Below are 25,691 nucleotides of genomic sequence, written 5' to 3' on the forward strand. Positions count from 1 at the left end.
ACTCGATCGGATTTTGAACTGATGGTGTGTAGGCACATCAGACCATCAGACCATCAGTCCATCAGACTTCAGCCTTCAGTCCATTTTCTTCAGTTTGGACTGATTGTGTGTACAAGGCCTGAGTCTTTCCAGGTAGAAGAGCTACCCACTAAGCCATTAAGATGGGCTAAATTACACTTAGAATATAAAGTAGTAAAATGATTAACGACTATACATAAATAAAGAGAATCTACATTCTCCTAAAATACAAGATAATTGCAAAATTGTCAAAAATTTGTAAATGTGACTTTTATTTCTTCTTTTGCTGATGTTTATATTATTATCACTGATGTAAGAGTTATATCTCTATTCTATATATTCATATTTTTTTAAAGTTTATGTTGAGTTCTATGTATATATGTTCATTCTGTAATCATGGGACTTCTTTATATTCTAGGCATTATTGTACTCAGCACAGTGGCTTAATCTTTAGCACGCTTGTCTAGCAGGTTATGAGTTCAAATCCCATGCTACATCTCCCTAGAATTGCAATGGCAAATGCATATGTGCTTTGGCGAACACATAAGGGCCATCAGCAAGAGATACATTGCATCACTTTGGTGGCATATATGCCTTTGCCTACACGCATATATATTTGCCATTGAAGCTTTAGAGAGGTAGAAGGTAGCATAAGTGGGATTTGAGCCTGACTGTTTCAAGATCAGAGTGCTAACCACTAAGCCGCTGTGTTTATCAGTTTTCAACCTCAAATATATAGTAGTATCATGATGAAAGCATATACATATATGACTAGAAGTTAACGTTCTTGTCGGAACATTTGGGGTTAAAAGAATATACATATAGGCCTTTATATTATTCATATTATATATTTTTCCTATTCCTGTATATTATGAACAAATGAGAGACCATTTTTTTTTTCTAAAGTTGATGAGTTCATGAGCTCATGAATAGACAAGGATTTTATGTCTTTACAGGAGACGTCTATAGATGTCTGGTTAAACCAATCTCCCCAGGTTGTAAATCCAAATGAATTAAGGTTGAATCTGTCATTGAAGGCTTATGGTGTCTGTCGAATGTTCTAAGAAGATTTGACGGAATCTTTAAAAAAAAAAAAAAGAAGATTGAACAGAATCTTTAAAAAAAAAAAAAAAGATTCAACGAGCAACGAAACCGCAATCGTACATTTCCGGTCGAATGTTCCGCCTACAAGCTATAGAAGAATTCTAATGTTGTATGACTAATAATAATTATATTTATTAATTATTATTACTAGTCAACCAACATTAGAATTCTTCTATAGCCTATGGGCAGAGCATTTCACCATAAATGTCTGATTGCTGCGATCGTATCTTTTTTGCTACTTCGTCGAATCTTCATGTCTCTCTATGTTGAATCTTTTCTCTTTATGTCGTATCTTTTCTCTCTATGTCGACTCTTCTTCATGTCTCTATAAAGTCGAATCTTTTCTCTCAATGCCGAATCTTTTCTCTTTATGTAGAATAATATTGGACTAATAGAGTTAAGGTTAGGCACATTCGACCACAACCAAAATGAAAATTAAGCATTTGTTTATGTCGGATCTTTCGGTTTTCGTTTTCTGTGCTTTCATTATCATTTGTTAAAACGATAATGAAAATACCTGAAATTCGGACAAAAATGCATTCGGACAAAAACGAATGCACATGTCTAATAATAATTATATTTATTAATTATTATTACTAGTCAACTAACATTAGAATTCTTCTATAGACTATGGGTAGAGCATTTCACCATAAATGTCCGCTTGCTGCGATCGTATGTTTTTAGCTACTTCGTCAAATCTTCATGTCTCTCTATGTCGAATCTTTTCTCTCTATGTCGAATCTTTTCTCTCTGTCGAAACTTTTCCCTCTATATCGACTCTTCTTCATGTCTCTATAATGTCGAATCTTTTCTCTTTATGTAGAATAATATTGGACTAATAGAGTTAAGGTTAGGCACATTCGACCGCAACGAAAACGAAAATTAAGCATTTGTTTATGTCGGATCTTTCGGTTTTCGTTTTCTGTGCTTTCATTATCATTTGTTAAAACGATAATGAAAATACCTGAAATTCGGACAAAAATGCATTCGGACAAAAACGAATGCACATGTCTAATAATAATTATATTTATTAATTATTATTACTAGTCAACTAACATTAGAATTCTTCTATAGACTATGGGTAGAGCATTTCACCATAAATGTCCGCTTGCTGCGATCGTATGTTTTTAGCTACTTCGTCAAATCTTCATGTCTCTCTATGTCGAATCTTTTCTCTCTATGTCGAATCTTTTCTCTCTGTCGAAACTTTTCCCTCTATATCGACTCTTCTTCATGTCTCTATAATGTCGAATCTTTTCTCTTTATGTAGAATAATATTGGACTAATAGAGTTAAGGTTAGGCACATTCGACCGCAACGAAAACGAAAATTAAGCATTTGTTTATGTCGGATCTTTCGGTTTTCGTTTTCTGTGCTTTCATTATCATTTGTTAAAACGATAATGAAAATACCTGAAATTCGGACAAAAATGCATTCGGACAAAAACGAATGCACATGTCTAATAATAATTATATTTATTAATTATTATTACTAGTCAACTAACATTAGAATTCTTCTATAGACTATGGGTAGAGCATTTCACCATAAATGTCCGCTTGCTGCGATCGTATGTTTTTAGCTACTTCGTCAAATCTTCATGTCTCTCTATGTCGAATCTTTTCTCTCTATGTCGAATCTTTTCTCTCTGTCGAAACTTTTCCCTCTATATCGACTCTTCTTCATGTCTCTATAATGTCGAATCTTTTCTCTTTATGTAGAATAATATTGGACTAATAGAGTTAAGGTTAGGCACATTCGACCGCAACGAAAACGAAAATAAAGCATTTGTTTATGTCGGATCTTTCGGTTTGCGTTTTCTGTGCTTTCATTATCGTTTGTTGAAACGATAGCGAAAATACCTGAAATTCAGACGAAAATGCATTCGGATGAAAACAAATGCACATGTCTACCCTACCCTGTTTTTTTAATAAATACTCTTTATAATTTTTTAATGACAATGTATGCCATGTGGAATAGACAAGTGGGTGACTAAAGTGCTAGCCAACAGTGAAAATTAAAAGTGACCAGTGAAAAACAAAATGCTGCTCAAATCTAAAATGTGCTAACAACAAATAAAGGTCTGAATAAAGAATGATGAGCGCAAACTGAAAATCTAAAAGTGAATATAAAGACAGTCCATAGGGGACTGATAACAATCAATAAAGATATGCAGTGAATTCAAAATTTGTGAAATAACCCAAAACTGATAATAAATCCAAAAATAAAAGTCCAAATATATAAATCAAAGTTTGGATAAATCAATCTAGTGTGCCAGTGATAAACAAAACTTCTGCACTTCGGGCATCAATGTGGACAATCTTGATAACTCTTTGCTTAGCCTGGGCTCGCAGTGCGCTTACCTCCAGACACTAGGTCATGCGTGTCAACGAAATCCTCCCAAAACTGGAACAGAATCCAAACAGTGGGTAACACGTGTTGCACGGAATCTTCCCAGTGCTGAGATAGAATCGAGGGGCGTTCTCTGTATCAAATACCAGTATAGGTCCAGGCGCAGCGAAGTCGACTCCACAGGATAGCCACAAGGTGTATCAGGAGCAAATGTAAAAATAAAAAGCTCTCATGGTGAAGTATGCAAGCACTTTAAAATTTAATAAAGGTAAAAATGTGCTTACATTGAAAAAACGAATAAAACGCCAAACAGCGGCACTTCCGGTGGACGGTCAGGGTGTCACGTCACTTCCGGTCACATCTAACCTTATGCATTACGTCACGACACGTGACTTCATCGGAGGTTACTGAGTGACTAATGGATACTGCCTTATATTGATACAAACAGGAAATGGTCCAGCAGCCATTTTAGATTACAAAATGGCATTTGAACAGAGCTAGGCTGCGGCCATTTTAGAGAAGGGCAAAGATAAGGGAAAAAAATATTTATTTATTTGAACTGGTGACGTAACGGAATTACGGACCAGACCATGTCACGCTAAAAACAACGGACATATTGAATATGCACAACTCAAAATGCCAAAAATTAATTATATTCAATTAAATGTAAAACCCACATTAAAACTTGTCAAAATAAAATATGTATATAAATGACAAGATAACAGACTAAGGACACCAATATTGGATAGATACACGTTTCATAACAATTAACCAATGGGGTCCTAAACATTAGTTAACAGGACTGTCTTTATATTCAATGTATGCCATGTGCTGGCCATTCTAAGGCTATATTAATTACATCATAATATAGTTATGCAAGATCAGTAAGATTAAAATGAACGCTACACAAAAGAATGTAAAGTGAATTTATTAAGGCAATATTTCTCAGATTTGTATAAGGAAAACAACAGAATATAACACACAGGTAATCACATTTATAATGTCTTCTTCATCTGGTTATCAACCAATTAGGCCTCAAGTAAAAATAAAATATACACACAGTAGTCACTTATGTCCTGTCTGTAAATAAAAAATAAGAAAAATCATAAGAAAAGTAAGATCAGCATATGTTTGACAAGTAATTTTTCAATGTAGTGCAAGTAAGTAATTAAATCATTTAGAGCATTGGATGATGGATTCTAATTTGATATACCTGATCAATTCCATATAATACATAGCACTTGAAACATAACAACTACTGACCCAGCTTTGCTGACGTGGCCCATTTGCTTTAAAGCTTATAAAAATGCTGTCTTGCATCCATAGGACTTTTTTTAGAGTCATTATTCTAGGGCTATTTTGGTTAGTTAGGTTTTAAGCTTGGCATGATTTAGAGATTAACTCTGGGATACACTAACATTTTTAAAATGTCCCAAAAGGTGTTGAAATAACAAAAAAAAAAAAAAAAAAAAAAAACGCTTAATACTCGCCTTCAACCCAGTGCCTATTGTTTGCCCTAAATATTCCCAGTGTTCTGATTAAATAATACCCAGTGTCACTGAATACAGAAGCTGAGTACATGCTGTGAGTTCAGGACATCACAGCTTCATTCACAGCATACTTGTGCAGAGAATGACATCCTTACGCAAGAGCTGCTTTTTACATCATAGAGGACCGCTCAGAAGAAGTAGATTCTACAGCATCACCTTACTGGCCTGAAGACTTTGGAAAAGGTGAGTATTAACAGAAACAAAGCATGAAAAAAGTTAACAGAAGCCATTTGAGGCCATTACAGGCCCTGATTTTGGAGGGAGGACAGTCCTTGCTTGAACAATTGTTTAGTAACTTGAAGTATTGAAGCCAAAGGGTTGGCATCACAGCCAACCAACTATCATTTTCAGAATGAGGGGTCACTAAGGGCAAGAAAAAATATTTATCTCTTAATTTAAAGAACCAAAATGTTTAAATGTGTTATGAAGTAGAGAATGTGCATTTATTAAGGTGCTGTATGTCTGTGATGCAAATCATTATCGTTCTAAGTTTTGAGACCCCATACAAGATTATGGATGGTAAAAGTCGCAGGCAGTCAGGGGTGTATTCAGGGTATGGCAGATAGAGCAGGTGGTCTTTGCAACCCTTAAAGGCGGCGCTGTGCTGCCATGCAGTTAAGATGCTCACCCTCATAGCAGCCCCATCAATAAGCAGTTTTTATAACCTCAGTTGTCCAGCTGCCTGTTGTCTCAGTGTTTATCCACCTCTCCCCTGCAGTCTCCAACACAAAAGCCCATGCCCCTGGCCTTGGTTGCCAGGACTTCCAGCATCTTAGCAACCAATGACTTGTAGGCCTCAGCATTCACATGAGACTTCCATTCATACCTGTTCTGCTCCTGGCTTCCTCCTCCCGGCTCCTGCCTCTGGACATGTACCTGTACTGCCTGTAAGGTATGTGTTAGGCCCCGTACACACGACCAAACATGTCTGCTGAAACTGGTCCGCGGGCCAGTTTCAGCAGACATGTTCGGTCGTGTGTAGGCCTGAGCGTGCAGGATTCCAGCAAACATTTTCCCAGCGGGCAAATATTCCTGGACTTGTTTTAAAACAGTCCGCTGGAATCCTGCCCGCTCGGACATGTTCGGTCATCTGTACAGACCTACCGTACATGTCCGAGCGCCCGCCATCCCTCGCATGCGTCGAATGACTTCGACGCATGCGTGGAAGCATTTAACTGGCAGGCCCGCCCACGTCGCCGCGTCATCGTCGCGGCGACACCGCGGACACGCCCCGCGTATTGTTTACGCGCGGATTTCTGTACGATGGTTAGTACAGCCATCGTACAGAAATCCCCGGGCAGACATGTACGGTGAAAACGGTCCGGCGGACCGGTTTCATCGTACATGTTTGCCGGTGTGTACGCGGCCTAAGAGGTCACTTCTGATTAAGGGGCAATCTGATGTGCAAGGGACCCCTCTGATGTAAGGCGGGGGCTCTGATGTGTAAGGTGCAGCTCCTAATGAAAAATAAACTCCAAATACAAAATAAACTCACTTATTTATATTCTCTATTTGTATGATTAGAGCATTTTTTTATGCATATTTTACAGATTGTTTATAAGTGAATAGTGGTGTCATCAATTCTGACTCCTTTTTTATCATGATCATATTTGTGATACCTGAGTATGAATGTCTGAGTGAGCTACAAATAGTAGAAGTCAGTAGAATGCAATGTAAAATATAGTGTACAAAAATGCCCAGCATTGGTGCTTAAGGTGAGAACAATAGTGCTCAGTGAGGAAAGGGATGAAAAATAGTGCCCAGCAGGGACAGGAAAGAAAAATAGTGAGGGTAGGAGATGACTATAGTGCCCAGCAAGGGGCGAGGGAGAACTTTAGTGTTCAGCAGGAGGCAGGGAGGAGCAATAGTACCCGGTGGAGGGAGAACAATAGTGCCCAGTGGGGGGTGGGAGAAAACAATAGTGGCCAGTGGGGGGAGGCTCTGTGATATAGACATCAAAGGGGATTTGTTCTGTGAAACAACCCTCATTTTTATTTGAGTCTTGCAGCAAAACTTTTTTTTGGCCACCCCTCCCCCAAAATGAATGATTAAGGGGTATATAGTACTCTTACTCTATTACAAAAAAAATGTGACCGCTCCTGTGTAAAATACACGGTATTATCATAAGCATTGGGACGCTTGCCTTTACACCCACATGAACTTTAATGGCATGTTGAGTTGGCCCACCCTTTGCAGCTATAACAGCTTTAACTCTTCTGGGAAGGCTGTCTATGAGGTTTAGGAGTGTGTCTATGGGAATGTTTGACCATTCTTCCAGAAGCACATTTGTGAGGTCAGGCACTGATGTGGATGAGAAGACCTGGATCGCAGTCTCTGCACTACTGTATATAATCCCAAAGGTGTTCTATTGGGTCGAAGTCAGGACTCTGTGCAGACCAGTCAAGTTCCTCAACCCCAGGGGGGCATGACTGATTTTGAGGTGAGAGGCCGCAGCAGCACGGACCTCACACCCGCTCCCATGCTGAACACCAACTAACAAACTGTATGGAGAAAGAGGGGATACTAAGACGCTGAGACGCTGAGTAATACAGCTTATGTCGCTGTGGACAAACGTGACACTACCCAAGCCTGACTGACTCTCGCTTCGCTCCGCCTGCCGGCAGTCTGACCATTCCTGGAACTACTGCAATGCTTGGACATACCTCCCAGCTCCCTTCTGGCTGCTTCTAGTTGTTTGCCTGCCGGGGGAGGCTGGGGAGGTGGAATCCGTTGGGCCCCACTGGGACTTACGCCGCTGAAGGGCGTTGGAACTCTGTCTCCTGAGGTCTGTGACACCGAGGCCGGGGGCAGAGCCACGCAGTGTGGACACTCTTTAGTGAAGCAAGTCGGAAAAAGGCGAAGCACCGGAGCGTAGGGGTGTGTAAAAGCTAGCTGGACGGAGGAGGTGAGAAGCGGAATGGAAAGCCCAAACAGTCAGCTGGAAATGCCGGACACATTGTCTTTCATGACGAGGAGGCGAGGAGAGGAAGCTACTTCCCAGGAAGTAATGTGTGCTGGAGGGCAGACAGAGCTACAGCCGCAGATACAGTCAGTACGGGGAACAAAGGCATATTTCCCTGGTGTTCCTGCCAGCCTCCCTGCTTTTCTATTAAAAACTGATCACACTAAACAGGTGAACACACTGTAGTCAGTTCTCTAGCTATGCTGGGAACTCAGCCTATTCTCCAATTATCAGACTTGTCCTGACCCCTCATCACCCACCTCACAGGCACAGTCTTTCACTGGGAAGATTAGTGTGCTGCTGTTTCTTATCCCAAAGGAGGAAAAAAGTATTTATCTTCTTTTTATATTTATACACTAATGTTTTGCCTTTCATTTCTATTTTAAACTGAATGGGTTGTTTTACAAGGTGGAGGTTTACAATTTCTATAATTTATAGTTATCAATTTTCATTTATTTTAGTTTAGTTTTTTCAGTGCTGCATAACAAGAAAATGCACAACAATGAAAAAGTGATGGCAAAGTTATCGCCAAATAAACAGTAGCCCATACCAGGAATGGTAAAATAGGTTGATTTCCATATGCTTCATGGTCATTTTGTGGGATAGGGAGCCCTCCATAATGGTGATTCAAACAGCAATGGAAATCTGGATTACATTTTACTCCTAGCACTCTCTACTCAATCTAGAAAATGTTTTTTACTGGGGTTCTACTTTAATTCAATTATTGTTAATTATCAAATAAATAATGTTATTGCTGTATGTGTATATTATTTGTTTTATTGTTGTATTGTGCCTCTATATTATATACACAACATTTATTAAAGCTATTTTAATTTGGCAACTGTAAGCAATGCCAAAGGTAAGTTTTCTGATGCTGAATGACAGTGCTGATAGATAATCAATACTTACCATTTGTATATGTAGAAAGGCTAGGAATTATGTTATATTAACTGTCTTTTATTCAGTTGTGCTATAAAAAATGATAAATCAAGTATAAGGATTAGTAATCAATATTTTTTTTTCTAGAAAAACACCTTATGTAAAACATTTAGACAATATGCATACAATAATCAATGAGCATACATTGTACATACTGTGACAGGATAACATAAGAGGTTACGTGGCACCCAGAGTTCTTATCAATACAGGTTAAGGGACTCCAGGATGCTTGTTTGGTACAGATAAAACTAGTAGTTTAATGTCCTCTGGATTAGCAAGCCGTGGTATGATTACTGGAGCCTAGTTGCATTATAGATGAAGTCTTGTGTTTCAAATTTTCTTAGTAACCAACACCCTGGTTGGGCATGTGCACAGTTCTTATGAGTTGGGTACTGACAATAGTTCATAACTGCTACACCCAGTAGAGGGTGGGAGTTGTGTTTCAAAACTGTTTGGAGGAGAGGCACACAAGGGCCTAAGGCCTGAGGCCAGAGCAGTGGTGCATGTGAAAAACCACAAGGCTGGTATTGTGTTATGGGGATGGAAAACCCCCTGCAAGGGTAACTTTTTATTTGGACTTTATTTTCAATAAAAGCTGCCAAAAAGCCCTAAGGCTCCTTTCACACTAGGCAGATTCCATCGCTGCGGAGCCGACGGATGACAAGTTCCTCTCTTCTCACTGAGCGGGGAGGGGCTTGTCAGGTGCCACTGTCTCATATGGAGCGATCTGTTGAAAATGGACAGCATGTCAGTTTTCATCAGATCTTACCCGATCCGATCCGCCAGTGGATCGAATGGGGTCGGATGTCAGTGGACATGTCTCCATTGACATCCGACTCTCCATAGAGATGCATGGAGCGGCCGTTCAGGTCCGCCGTCAAAACTGACAGGCGGACCTGAACGGTCCGTCCCTGTGAAAAGGGTCTAATACTAGGATTTCGTGAGTGGACAGAGTTCTTGGAAGCACTGCACTTGAGGCAATTTCCCACAATGCACATACAAACAAACACAAGTGGCTATAGCCTTGGGTGCCAAATTGAGGGACATTGCAGCAGTGGTAGTCTTCTGCACTCATCAGGACCTTGCTGTCACACTGAAAGCTCAGCTCTGCAGATTGGAGCAGAAGTACCAACATGTTTTGGTTACTAAAATCTTTAAATCCTAACTGTGTTTCAGTATGCTTAAGTTAACCATGCCACATTAAAACCTGTTCCAATAGCATCCTTTAAACCAGGGATAAGCAATTAGCGGACCTCCAGATGTTGCCAAACTACAAGTCCCATCATGCTCTGCCTCTGGGTGTCATGCTTGATGCTGTCAGAGTCTTGCTATGCCTCATGGGACTTGTAGTTTGGCAACAGCTGGAGGTCCGCTAATTGCATATCCCTGCTTTAAACTAAGAAGTCGATGGACAATGGCTGTCATTTCTGAACCTACACCAGCACTGTCACTATGTGTGCCAACGTACAGGCCCGATCAATTTCACCTGGATGGAGGTCACATTTTGGCATCATCATCTTGGGTGCTAGAGGATCTTGTTCTGATCCTATATTTACAGTAATTAATAGCCTTAAATGGTCTATAAATAAATGGAGGGAATATATTGTATACAGTGTCATATGCCTGGTGCATCGGTGTCCACATCAATATATTATATAAAACACATATATATCTGTATACAGTATCTCACAAAACCACTGGCAACAAAAGTGAATACACCCCTAAGTGAAAATGTCCAAATTGGGTCAATTAGCCATTTTTCTTCCCCGGTGTTATGTGACTTGTTAGTGTTACAAAGTCTCAGGTGTGAGTGGGGAGCAGCTGTGTTAAATTTGTGTTATCGCTCTCACTCTCTCATACTGGTCGCTGCAAGTTCAACATGGCACCTCATTGCAAAGAACTCTGAGGATCTGAAAAAAAGAATTGTTGCTCTACATAAAGATGGCATAGGCTATAAGAAGATTGCCAAGACCCTGAAACTGAGCTGAAGCACGGCCAATACCATACAACGGTTTAACAGGACAGGTTCCACTCAGGAAAAGGCCTCGCCATGGTAGACCAAAGAAGTTGAGTGCACATGCTCAGCGTCATATCCAGAGGTTGTCTTTGGGAAATCGATGTAAGAGTGCTGCCAGCATTACTGCAGAGGATGAAGGGGTGGGGGGTCATCCTGTCAGTGCTCAGGGCCATATGCCGTACACTGCATCAAATTGGTCTGCATGGATGTCGTCCCAGAAGGAAGCCCCTTCTAAAGATGATGCATAAAAAAAGCCTGAAAACAGTTTGCTGAAGACAAGCAGACTAAGGACATGGATTACTGGAACTATGTCCTGTGGTCTGATGATACCAAGATAAACATTCAGATGGTGTCAGGCATGTGTCGTGGCAACCAGGTGAGGAGTACAAAGACAAGTGTGTCTTGCCTACAGTCAAACATGGTGGCAGGAATGTCATGGTATGGGGCTGCATGAGTGCTGCCTTCCTCTGGGGTGCTACAGTTCATTGAGGGAACCATGAATGCAAACATGTACTATAACATACTGAAGCAGAGCATGATCCCATCCCTTCGGAGTCTGGGCCGCAGGGCAGTATTCCAACATGATAAGGACCCTAAACACACCTCCAAGACAACCACTGCCTTGCTAAAGAAGCTGAGGGTAAAGGTGATGGACTGGCCAAGCATGTCTCCAGACATAAACCCTATTCAGCATCTGTGGGGCATCCTCAGATTGAAGGTGGAGGAGCACAAGGTCTCTAACTTCCACCAGCTCCAGGATGTCATCATGGAGAATTAGAAGAGGACTCCAGTGGCAACCTGAGAAGCTACGTTGAACTCCATACCCAAGAGGGTAAGGGCAGTGACATTTTCATTTAGGGATGTACTCACTTTTGTTACCAGTGGTTTAGACATTAATGACTGTGTGTTGAGTTATTTTGAGGGGACAGCAAATTTACACTGTTATACAAGCTGTACACTCACTACTTTACATTGTAGCAAAGTATAATTTCTTCAGTATTGTCACATGAAAAGATAGAATGAAATATTTACAAAAATGTGAGGGGTATAGTCACTTTTGTGTGATACTGTATATATATATATATATATATATATATATATATATATATATATATATATATATATATATATATATATATATATGTATATATATATATATATATACAGTATCACACAAAAGTGACTATACCCCTCACATTTTTGTGTATATATATATATATATATATATATATATATATATATATATATACACACACACACACACATACATGCACAGTTTATACATAATATGGCACATGTGTGGGCAGCTGTAGGTATTTATTTTTTCATCTCCTTCCTTCTACTTCATCTATTCTGTGGATCTGCACTTTTCCACCTACAGTATCCTTCTTTAAAAGGGTTTGTAAAGGTTTGATTTAAAAAAAATAATAATAACAAACATGTCATACTTACCTCAACTGTGCAGTTTGTTTTGCACAGAGTGACCCTAATCCTGCTGTTCTGGGGTCCCACGGCAGCTGTCTTGGCTTCTCCCCGCTAAAGCTAACCCCCTCTGGGAAGCTCTTTCCCAAGAAGGTTAACTTGCAGGCATGTTCCTGTGTCATACAGTCCATAGACGCCAAGTGTATGACTCAGTCCCGCCCCTCGGACAACCATGCCATTGGATGCGATTGACAGCAGCGGGAGCCAATGGCTGGTCTGATATCAATCTATCCAATCAACGGCCAGACTCCGTGGAGAACAGGACGCCGGGGGCCGCACACAGCAAGCGAACGAGCTCAGGTAAGTAAAATGGGGGGTGGGCTGGGGGGTCTGTGACAGCGAGGTGTTTTTTCACCTTAAAGCGGAGTTCCACCCTATTTTTCAAGTTTGTATCATATGATGTAATACTGCCCCCTTAAATATATTTGGCATGTTTTTTTTTTTTTTTTTAAATACTCACTGTGCTATTCTTTTTCGTTTATTTCTCCCGCCGCGGCGGCAGAGGCCTCGCCATCCCCAGCACTGCTATTCCTCAGAAGTATCGCGGTACTTCCGCCGCAATTGAAAGAAATCTCGAGCGAGCGGGTGGGCGGGCGTAGGCGGAGAGATGGTTAAACCCCCGCCCACCGCTCTATTTATGTCCTGCTTCAGGGGGGTGGTGCACTTGCTGTCACTTGCCTAGGAGGGGCGGGCTAATGTGGGCACAAACCCCCCATAGTTTGTGTGGGGTGTTTGCTGTCCCACGCGATCTTAGCCCAGCTCTTAATGGCAGCCGACATCGCTTCCCGTCAGCTGCCTCTCTCACTGGCAATGCACAGAAGGTGTCAGATTGGAGGAGGCGTGGTAGGGGCGGGTTCATCGGCATACACTGTGTATGCCGATGACCCCGCCCCTACCACGCCTTCTTCGATCTGACACCTTCTGAGTACACAGACAGGGGGAGGAGCCAGGGAGGAGGTGGGATGCTGCTGTGCCGCTCATCTAAAGGTCTATGTACAAGTACACAGACATTATTACACACAGACTATAGATGACACTTGCGTGGGGGAGCTGATATAAATGAATTCCTGCAGTGATTTATGTGGGGGGAGAGGATATGTGCTAGGGGACGTTTTAGGAAAATCTGCCCCCACCCCTCCCCCAGCACATGTCCTCCCTCCACCCAAAGTGCCTACTAGCACATGCAGTACCCTTTCCCCCACCCCTGATTCAAAGAGATGCTGTGCTGAGTTCCCGGGGCTGTACTCCTGCTGTGCTCATTATGAGGGGTTCTCACCATCCCTGTGCTGTGCTGAGTTCCCGGGCTGTACGACTTCTGTGCTCATTATGAGGGGTTCCCACCATCCCTGTACTGTGCTGAGTTCCCGGGTCTGTACTCCTTCTGTGCTCATTATGAGGGGTTCTCACCATCCCTGTACTGTGCTGAGTACCCGGGTCTTTACTCCTGCTGTGCTCATGAGGGGTTCCCACCATCCCTGTGCTGTGCTCATGAGGGGTTCCCACCATCCCTGTACTGTGCTCATGAGGGGTTCCCACCATCCCTGTACTGTGCTGAGTTCCCGGGGCTGTACTCCTGCTGTGCTCATTATGAGAGGTTTCCACCATCCCTGTACTGGGCTGACTTCCTGGGTTTGTACCCCTGCTGTGCTCATGAGGGGTTCCCATAATCCCTACAGCGCCAGGAAGTCAGCACAGCACAGGGATGGTGGGAACCCCTCATAATGAGCACAGCAGATACTATTAGTCCAGTTTTTTAAAAATTCATCATAACGAATGTGGGTAATTGTTCCGAAAAGTGAACGAATCTAACGAAAATTCGTATTTCGTACGAATCTGAATTGAGTTTCGGGCACGAAATACGAAAATAACGGCTAATGCGAAACGGAACTAAACAAAATGAATTTATTGACGGCGCAAATGTCTAATATATATATATATATATATATATATATATATATATAAAATCTTGTTTCTGTGCAGATATATCTACATAACAAATGATTTAGTATATTTACTGGTTCCTGGAGGGAGGAGGGGAGGAGAGTTTTGCATAGACAAGGGGAAGCAAGTTCCTCCCGTTGCTATGGAAACCTGACCTGAAACTATTACATTGCTTGTGCAGCACTGAGCATGTGCGAGATCAAGGCTGAAATCCAGGAAGTCATACAGTCTGGCTTCATGATGCCCACACTTAAGATGGCCCCAGTCAATTTCTATTTTATAAAGTGTCTAAATGCTGTAACAACCTAACAAAAGGTATTTTTTCAATAAAACCAGCCGATTCTAATTGTAATTAATGTAGCAAATGCAATGTCAAAAGTTTATTTTTAGGGGAACCACCCCTTTAAGCTTGTGTATTACAGGGGTATTTATATTTAAAAAGTGAAAATGTGGCCGGAACTCCGCTTTAATGCATAGAATAACAATCTGAATACAAGTTTTCTTTATTAACATTAACTAGCAGAATTGTAAAGCATTTGTTGTGTACTTTACAGTACATTATAAGATTTTTCTTTTTTAATTTATTTGCAACACAACTTATTTCTCGCTAACCTTTTTAGAAGGTTTTCCTTTAGGAAGGTCCTAGAACACAAAAAAAATGTAAAATTACAATAATACATTTCAAAAAATGAACTTAAAAAAATGAAATATAAGGCATATCACCACATCAAACTAACCACATAATGGTCCAAGTACAAGTTACCATTAATACCGTGAACTAGCAGAATTGTAATGCATTTGTTGTGTAGTTTATTTCATGAGATTTTTCATTTATTTGCAATACAACTTATTTTTCACTGACCTTTTTGGAAGATTTTTCATTAGAATGGTCCTGGAACAGAAAATGTAAACATGTAAAATTTCAATAATACATTTTGAAAAATTACCCTAATAAAGAAAAGGAACCCTGATCATATAGGTCAATGTTCTGGTGACAGCACTCACGGCTTCCTTATGAACCAATGACAGCAGGCAGCTGTCATGTATAGGATAAATAGAAATAATGCTTTTATTAATGATTTTTGGCTTCTGCTGAACAGGTGGTCAAAAGGGTTTGTTTAAATGTCCAAACAACTTAGATCCAGAACAAACTGTTGGCATATCCCTACTTCCTACCTTTATTTAACTTTTCACTAATAGGGAATTGTCCTCCATGTCTCAATCAGTGAATGTCTTGACTCTTTTTGCATCTCACTGTTTCTCTGTCAATGATTCCAGAACGATACCCATGCCTTTTTACAAGCCAGCATCCATAAGCACCATCTGTTTATTTTTCTTGGGTTCAAATGAACCATTTTACCACTTTGGAATTTACCAGTCTTGGCATTGTTCTAAACACGAGGGTGACCCCTGAGCATTAAGTATCTGGTACAATTAACATTACAAAGCTCTCTTCCAGTTTACTCTGAACAAACCCTTTTATCTCTATTTAATTTTGAAGGGATTACATTTTCCATCACGTTTTAAGAAATATGTTTTGGCTCTTTTATTTGTGATTCAAACTTTTTTAGCACAACCTTGCTGAGATTAAAGGGCCTTACACACGGGCTGAATATCAGGTGGTATTAACCGGTTCAAAGAAACCGGCCAACATTTGGCCCATGTGTATGACAGCCGGACCGACCAGCTTCTGTTGAAGGGGCATGACCGAAAAACGGTCTGCTGACTGACCAGCTGGGGTGGGAGGGGGGGTCAGTCCCACTGTCAGAACGCAATAGCTTAGTGGGGAAGATCGTTGTACTAACATCAGATAATTAGTATAGCGGTTTCTCCTGAGCTCCTCAGTTTTGTTTTCGTTCAGCCTACTGGGTTGAACGAAAAAAAACTGTTAGTGTGTACAAGCCTTTAAGCGATTTTCCTTAGCCCTTTGTTTACTGAGTTAACTGTCACAATCTAGCAGGTTCATGGACTTTAGGAGATCTTTTCCCAAACTCCCTTCCGGAACCTTCATTAAAGGTTCTATCAACATTGCCAACATTGTTGCCAATACTGTCAGCACTGAGCAGGAGAGTGCCCACAGAGGAACCTTACATAGTGGAATGATTGTCTCCTGTGGCAACCTCACTGTACACCAGCTCCACTGGCATCTGTCCCTCTGCCGACAATTATGCTGATATTGGTTATATGCAACCAGTTTTTTTTAAATTGTGAACAGTTATGCCGCGTACACACGATCGGATCATCCGATGAAAACGGTCTGATGGATTTTTTCATCAGATATCTGATAAAGCTGACTTTCATCAGTCTTGCCTACACACCATCAGTTAAAAAAAACGATTGTGTCAGAACGCGGTGACGTAAAACACAACGACGTGCTGTGAAAAATTAAGTTCAATGCTTCCGAGCATGCGTCGACTTGATTCTGAGCATGCATTGATTTTTAACTGATGGATTTCCCCACAGACAATCGTTTTTTTCTATTGGTTTTTTAACCATCAGGTAATTTTAAAACAGGTTCTAAGTTTTTTTCACCGATGGGAAAAAAACTGATGGAGCTCACACACGATTGGTTCTTCTGATAAAAACGGTCCATCATACCGTTTTCATCAGACAAACCAATCGTGTGTACGCAGCATTACAATTCTGTTTAATTACACAGTTTAAATACATGGGGACCATCTGGTACCTGTACCAGCTGGTTTGTCAATACATCATTTAAAATATTCTTGTGGACAAGATCTCTGCTGTGCACTAATTTTGACATGGTCCTATTTTGTGAGGGATATCTTCTACAGCAGCAAACACACTCTTGACTGAATTCCACTCTGCAGTCCCTTGATATAGCACAGTAGAAATAATCTCTACCTTGTCATTACCTTATGAGACCTCTCTCATCAAAGGTTATATTTTATAAACTTTTTGTCAAACAGTCCCAATCTATATTTTTCTGCTCCAATCAAAAGGAAGTCTGCAATACTGACACATCCATTCAGCATTTTATCTACATGACACAGATATATTCCCAGCAGCAGTAAACATCACATTGACATTTTCATCATCAGTAAAAAAAAAAAAAACATACATCTTTAACTCTTGCTTCCCCAGTATACAACACACCATATAGAGGCAACATTTTATTTTACTAAATGTAGTCTTATTATTTTCATCATCAAAATTGAAAGTATAGAAAAGCACACACTTTGGGTTGTTCCCATATAAGAAATAGCGGGGAAATCTTCCAATGGGAACACTAGTTCTGGTGACCTGGGAGGCCCCAACAGATTCCCTTAATTTGCAGGGATTTCCTATAACTTTCTGTTAAGGCTATGGGAGAGGAGGCGAAGGTAAATCAACAGGTCCGACTCTTTCTTTGGATTTCCTCAAAGATGCTATATCACTGCCTGCTTCTGACCAACCATTATGCTCCAAGGAGCCTATTGAGGGAGAGGATTAACCTACCCTGAGCCAGATCTTATAGGCAGTTCATAAATGTACTGCTTCAGTTATTATAGTGAAAGATTGACCTGGGGGCCTGACTGAAGAAGTGGTCCTCCTCCGACAAGATTTGCAAAAAAATATGCAAAAGAACCACAGCGACGAAAGATCAGTTACCACTTTTGATTACTGAATCTCGCTCTACTGCCTGGTTAGCACATGACAACAAGAACAAAGCTGACGACATTGAAAATAGATTGCAACGCAATAACATCCGCATAGTGGGTCTGCCTGAGAAAATAGAGGGAGACCCCACAGAATTAATGGAAATTGGCTCTTAGACACCTTTGGTAGAGATGCGGTCACACCACTGTTCACAATTGAGTCCTACTGGGCAATGCACCCAGGCCAATGTTGGCACACATTCTTCATTACCATGACAGGGATAAAGTACTCCATTTGGCACGAGAGAGGCCCAAAATCCAATTTAATGTAGTACAGATATCACTCTACCCCGACTTTTCAGCTAAAGTACAATGGCAACGCTCCAAATTCCAGGATGTAAAGCAAATGCTGAGACTCTTGGGGTTACCCTACACTATGCCTTATCCAGCACGACGAATGCCTCGTACACACAATCAGTTATCCTGACAAGAAAAGTGTGATGTGAGCTTTTTGTCAGGAATTCCGACCGTGTGTACGCTCCATCACACTTTTTCTGTCAGTTTTCCTGCCAAGAAAAGATTGAGAGCAGGATCTCAATTTTCGTGACAGGAAATTGTATGCAATTACGACACACAAAAAAGCGCACATTCTCAGAATGAAGCAGAAGAGCCAAACTGACTATTGAACTTCTTTAACCTTGGGTCATCGTACATGTTGTATGTCATCGCGTTCTTGACCTTCGGAATTTCAGCCAAAATTTGAGTGAACGTGTGTATGCAAGACAATTTTGAGATGTTTTCCTGCTGAAAAAACTTATTGTGTGTACAGGGCATAAGAGTCACTGCTGATGGTCAGGTGCACTTTTTTACAACAGCTCTGGATTCAGTGGACTGGCTGGATATCCATTAACCCTTACTTCAGCGCAGACAGCGAGAGGATCCCGACACTTCAAGGTGGCACTTTTTTGGTTCGTTCTGGAAGCCTACAGTTAGAGGCAGTTATGGTTCCATAACTTTACCCCGGTCGGGGACCTGGTATGTTTCATGTTTTACACTGATCCTTCAAATGTTTGTTGTCAATGACTTCCTATAAACACTTTTTGGTTAGACTGGCAGAGTGCATCACCCAAGGAAAGATTTACGGCATATCGCTCTTTCTTTACATCACTATTTGGACGAGTTTATATACAGGTATATGATGGTTTGCTAGATGTTTTGCAGGCACTGTTGTGCCTTTCCAGCATGATTGCTGTTTTTTTATTCTCTTTCTTTCGGAGATGTCACGCATTCCTTTTCCACCATGAGGTGCATTTCACTGGAGCTGCCTACCACCAGAGACTTAAAGGGTCACTAAAGGAATTTTTTTTTTTTGCTGAAATGACTGTTTACAGGGTATAGAGACATAAAAGTTAACTGATTCCTTTTAAAAATGATTAAAAATTGAATTTAATCTATCATATAATGTGCCTCTAGTTTCACGTTCTGTTTTAAAGGTACATACATGAATTTCCGGGTGAGAGGTGAGTCGGGAAGACTCACAGAACAAAAACAACAAATCCAGGGCAGTGTTTTGTTTTTAAAATGAATCTGATTGGTTCTGAGGAGTTTTAGACACACAGTAATGACAGCTTAGACCACTGTGAAAATCTCCCAGTATGATGGTTATAAGGAAACAGGCAACCAGGAAGTGTGGAGATCACAGCAGAATTACAGCTACTTCAAAGCAAAAACGAACAATGAGGACATGAAACCAGGACTGCAGTAAGGTAAAGGAAGCTATTTAGCTAAAAAAAAAAATCCTTTAGTGACCCTTTAATGTCAGACTCTTTCTAGAACTTGAAAGGCCACTAAGCTTCGTCACTCTGGTGATATATACTGTACTTACCTGCCTTACTATGGGAAATGTTCCACTGGTATCTTGGAATGTTAGAGAACTTGGCACTCCCCTGAAGAGGGCAATGATATCTTCAGTCCTCCGCAAATATCATCCTGCATTAATTGGAATAATATAGGGATACCACCCTGTTTGATGATGGCCTGGCCCTTTGGGACACATTTAAGTGTTTTCTAAGAGGTGTCTTCATCTCTACAATAAAGGACATTTAGACTGATACGAGAATAAATCTAAAAACATTAGAGTGCCTTTCGATATTGATAATGCAAGATTGGGGTGATCAGACTCCAGTGGTAGGTGCGTTTTCATTAAGTACGCCAGTCCAGAACTGAATTTTTAAGGGCCTGGTAGCCCAATTTGATTTAAAAGTACAAACAGTTCACAAAGACATATGTAATCCTCACAGGGGGGTTCCACCATTACTCTATCTTGCTGACTGAACACTTTGGCCTCCTGGCTTACATTCTTGCCATATGGCTGCTTCAGGCCTTTAGCCTAGGCCTTAGGTCTGCTCCTCAGAAGGAGTTAAACTTACTCCTGATCAGCACCTTGCTGCTTCTATCACCAAAGATACCCATGCAGCCTCTGACTCCTCTCAGAGGAATGGGAGTCCACCTGACTCCCATGCACAGACTTCCTGTCTGTTGGGTGGGGCCCTGAGCCATAGTCAGGTCACAACTAAATAGCCCAACACACAGCTGTGCAATCAGCGTGCTTTTTCTCCAAAATCTGGCGTAAGCCAGCAATCTTTAAAGTCACACAGGCTCCCACAGCCACAATAAGTGCTAAAGTGACAATATCAGCTGCAAAAAAAACTTGCTAAAAAAAGCAATAAACAGTGAAAGAAGGAGATTGCGCTAGAAATAGTCTGGTATAAGTACTGGATAAAGCAATATCATTAAACATATATATATATATATATATATATATATATATATATATATATATATATATATATATATATATATATATATAATTGGAAATAGATCATTAACAGTCCCATATGGTGCTTGTGCTCAATAGATGTAATCTATGGAGTAGTGCTCAGACTGGGTGCCCCACATAGATGTACACTCACCCCTGGCTGTTGACCACCTATCGCTAGTATGGTCTGGTAAGCATGTGGGGATAGCCAAAAATCAATTCCATAGGATGGCATCTGGAAGTTGGGATGAGCCTCATAGGGATGGATAGGGATGATAAGAACAGGAAGAGAGCCTCATTGCGCAATGCCGTATAAATTAATTATTTATTCCACAAATATAGAAAGTTCACACTTACATTCCTGAGTGCCTGATAGTCCTGGCACCTGGTGTGTATAGCAGGTGATTAAAGTGAAGGGTAATCGGCCCCTGTATTCAGCGTCCTGGTGCACGATTCCTGGGTAAGGTTGCGATGGGCAGAAGTAACGCGATGACGCGGTAATACCTTGATGTTTCGGCTAATCACAAAGCCATCATCAGGAAGTAGTGGACTACTTCCTGATAAGGGGGGGGGGGCTGGTTCTTTCAAACCGCTGGTTATATTATTTGGCATCTCAGCTCCAACACATGGTGGGCGGTATGGTGGAGGCCTCATCAACTCTTTGTTAGGGAATATGCCCCAATACGTTTTGTAATAGATGTGAAAGAGATGTGGGTGATCTAATACACTTGATATGGAGATGCCAAAAGCACCATTAGTATTGGAGTATGGTAGTTGCAACAGTAAATGGTGCGCTGCATGTCTCCATCCCTGTGGAACCTAAGCATTGTGTGTTGGGTATTCTTGATGCAGTCATTCAGGATAAATTAAAAAAAGAAGCGGGAACCAGGGCATTGTTCCAGGCTTGTATGCTTATCCTTACACACTGCATCTCACCGGCTCCCCCTGAGTGAGTGAGTGAATTACTTATATAGCGCTACAAATGCGAACTGAATTGCCTCAAGGCGCTTGGCATCCATTTTCCTTCAGTTTAACCCTACGGCCCTAATGTGGCTTGAACAAATAGGCACAATGCTGCGCCACAAAAACTCATATACCAGCATAGAGAAGCCCCTTTAAATTTGAGAAGGTTTGGGGGGATGGCTGGCTACTCCGGGTTTAGCCCCAACTGACTTAAAGGAACACTAAAGGCAACCTTTTTTTTTTTTTAAAATAACAAACATGTTATACTTACCTCCACTGTGCAGCTCGTTTTGCACAGTGTCCCCTAACCCTGTCTTCTGGGGTCCCTCGGCGGCTGTCTCGGCTCCTCCTCGTAAAAACTTTCCACCTTCATGTGAGTGAGCTCGCATGGTGGAAAGCTTTTGCGAGTGCGCTCCCGTGATACAGCGGCGGGCATAGCCACCGACTGTATCACTCGGCCCCGCCCCCGGCGCGCCGCGTCATCCGCTGTGATTGACAGCAGCGCCAGCCAATGGCTGCGCTGCTATCAATCCGTCCAGCCTAGACAATCAACGGCAAGGCTGGGAACCGGAGAGGATCACGTTTACGCATGCAAGACTTTCGAGGGGTCAGGTAAGTAAAACGGGGGTTTGGGGGAGGGGGGAGGTACCGTCGGATGTTTTTTCACCTTAATGCATAGGATGCATTAAGGTGAAAAAACATTTACCTTTACAACCCCATTTAATTATGGATAAAATACTGCTCTGACAGATTGTGCGTGTGTTTTTTTTTAATTAGAGGAATATTTGTTAGTTATATACCCCTGAGGGAAAGGTAGGTTCTCCCCCATGAGAGATGGTTTTCAGTTCCTTTAGTTTGGGGATCTGACATATAGGTTGGTGGGGAGGACGACTCCAAGGTATTTTTAACGTTGAAAATCTTTTGGAACTGTTTTGTATTGATTGGTGGAAATTGTACCAATATGACAGTAATAAATAAAATAAAATCAATCAATAAAATGTTACCCGATTAAAAAATAAATACATTTCTTAAAATAGCCCTATTTAATGAAATGTGAGGCATATCACCATATAAAAATAACCACATAATGGTCCAAGTACATGTTTCCTTTAACCTTCCTGGCTGTATGATTATGTCAGATTTTTGAATCTCAAAGCGGTACATTGTTTTGCATAGAAATTTGGCGTTTTATATTTTAGGCCTGTAATTCTTAGTAATAACACACTTAAATCTGTCCAAACAAGATTCTAGAAGACATCCCAGGTATGAAAGTTTAAAACACAAAATCATAAATTATAATTTAATAAATAACTATAAATAATTATAAAAATAATAATATAATAATAATAAAATTAATTTCCCCACGGATATCTGTTCTAATTTACTATAACTGTTTTCTAGCTGATCTAAAACTGCTTTGGATGTAAAGGGACAGTTTTTGGTTGCCATCGACAATCTCAAGTTTCCAGGCAGAAATAACAGTATATATAATAAAAAAACTACATGCAAGGCACTGGGCAAAGCACTAGGGACAAAAGGGAAGTGAAATTATATGATACAGTAATGTAACCTTACAGATTACAGTGTACTGTATGTGTTATGTTTTTTGTACTTTTTGAATTTGCCACTGGGCTCCGCCCCCATGCGTCGTGCCGCTCGCAGGGAATGGAGTCTGGCACAAAGAGCATCGGGCGGATGATCTGGCGGAGGACACAGTTGGAGGACATTGCAGGATCCTGGTGAAAAGGTAAGTAACCTGGACCAGGATTCTTCAATGCAATGCTGAGGCTTGGGGTTACCGCTAATGGTACTGAAATTTAACCCCGAGCCACACCCGGGATTACCGCCAGGAGGGTTAATAGCATAAACTAGCAGAATTGTATTTCATTTGTTGTGTACATTATATTTTTCATTTATTTGCAATACAACCTATTTTTCACTGACCTTTTTGGAAGATTTTTCTTTAGAATGGTCCTGGAAGAGAAAAAAAAAGCAAAAATGTAAAATTACAATAATACATTTCATAAAATGACCATAATAAATATAAGGCATATCACCACATAAAAATAACTACGTCGTAGTCCATGTTCAAGTTACCATTACTATCATAAACTAGCAGAATTGTAATGCATTTGTTGTGTACTTTACATAATGATATTTTTCATTAATTTGCAATACAATTTATTTTTCACTGACCTTTTTGTAAGGTTTTTCTTTAGAATGGTCCTGGAAGAGAAAAAATAAAAATAAAATTACAATAATACATTTCATAAAATTACCCTAATAAATGAAATCTAAGGCATATCACCACACCAAGTACAGGTTTCCTTTAATACCATTCCCAATTTAACTCTTTGGGCATACTATGTACATCCAAAGAGTGAACCTTTAATGACAAGCTGATGGTTAGTAGTAGCCATCGGCTTCAAAGTGAAAGTGATGTCACAGCTCCATAGCCTCCAGCTCCATAGCCTCCATAACCTCCATAGCAATAGATTGGAAGCAGCAGCTGTGCCTGTGCAGCCATTGCATCCCAATTGACATAAATGGGACTGCCTGAACAGGGATGCATGGAACTCTTTTGCATCCCTGTGCAGGTAAACATGACCATCCAAGGACATACACTTTAGTACACCCCATGTGAATGATGCTTTAGTAGCAATTTAGCAGGAATTTTGTAAGTTGTGTTGTGTTTGTGTGCACTTATAATGATTTGATTGTATTTTTAGTGAAAAAAGCGCTTTGATAAACACTTGCACAAATATTGTGTAGCCCAAAAAAATAAGTAGCACTTTTTATTTTATTCTACAGGTCATGTGCTTTCAAAAAATGTATGGTTTGGGGGGATATTTAAACAATGAAAGCTGTGAAAAATGGTAACCTCCGGAATTTTTTGAGTAAATAGATTTTATTTACAGTTTAGCATACCTTCAGTTTTCACCATTTCACCAAAAAATTTAATTTAAAATTTAAAGATATTTGTTATTTATTAACTCAGTACAGTTTTAGCTTTTTTATTTAGTAGGCATTTTATATTTTTTTTCATGGTGTATTTTTTATGAAAATAGTGATTTGTAAGCATTTTTTTATTCTATAGATTATGTGCTTTCAGGAAATCTATAGTTTGAGGGGTCTTTAACACATTCTGAAAAGCTGTAAAGGAAAAATGGTAACCTCCAGCTTTTTAGAGTAAATTGTTTTTATTTACGCACTTTCAGTTATCACCTTTTTACAAAAAGGCACAATTAAAAATTTACAAATATTTTTTATATATTAAAGTGGTAGTAAACTCTGTACTACCACTTTTACCTACAGGTAAGCCTATAATAAGGCTTACCTGTAGGTAAAAAGAATATCTCCTAAACCTGTACGGTTTAGGAGATATTCCCCTCGCAATGAGCCGCTGACTGCAGCGGCGCATGCGCACCAGGGATCCTCGGCTAAAGGCCCGGCAGCCACCGGACCTTGTTGGAAAGAAGTCTCTTGCGCGCGTGCGTGGGAGTGATGACTTCGCCGCTCCAGCCAATCACAGCGCTGGAGTGGTGATACCCGGAAGACACGCCGAGGCAAAAAGACATCTCCCTATATAGTTTATAAGGTCTTTTACAAACTCTGAAAACTGTAAGTGAAAAATTAAAACCTCCAGATTTTAGAGAAGTTTTTGCATTGCATTTTTTGGCATATGTTCAATATTCACCATTTCGCAAAATTACGCAATTCAAAATGTACTAATATTTGTCATTTATTAACTCAAAACAGGTTTAGCTTTTATATTTAGAATGAATTTAGCAGGAATTTTGTAAAGTTTGCTGTGTTTGTATCTGCTAATATTGATTATAGTGTATTTTTAGCGGAAATAATGTTTTGATGAACATTCACGCAAATATCAGAGGCCTTAAAATTCAGTAGCACCTTCCTTTTATTCTACTGGTCCTATGCTTTCTGAAAAT

General features: G+C 40.4%; 1 long non-coding RNA gene across 2 annotated transcripts; it reads right to left on the minus strand.

Annotated features, from left to right (window-relative positions):
- Positions 1 to 4,382: 4,382 nt before the first annotated feature.
- LOC120932234 lies at positions 4,383 to 24,246 on the minus strand. Of its 2 annotated transcripts, XR_005747947.1 has the most exons (5): positions 23,938 to 24,246; positions 23,686 to 23,715; positions 14,974 to 15,003; positions 8,892 to 8,952; positions 4,383 to 4,550 (listed from the first exon to the last, which is right to left on the minus strand). It is a non-coding gene; the product is annotated as an uncharacterized LOC120932234 (long non-coding RNA). The 2 variants fall into 2 exon arrangements; XR_005747946.1 differs by lacking the exons at positions 23,686 to 23,715; positions 23,938 to 24,246 and adding an exon at positions 15,224 to 15,294.
- Positions 24,247 to 25,691: the final 1,445 nt, after the last annotated feature.

The sequence above is a fragment of the Rana temporaria genome, chromosome 3 (assembly GCF_905171775.1).
Source record: "Rana temporaria chromosome 3, aRanTem1.1, whole genome shotgun sequence".
NCBI classification, from domain to species: domain Eukaryota; kingdom Metazoa; phylum Chordata; class Amphibia; order Anura; family Ranidae; genus Rana; species Rana temporaria.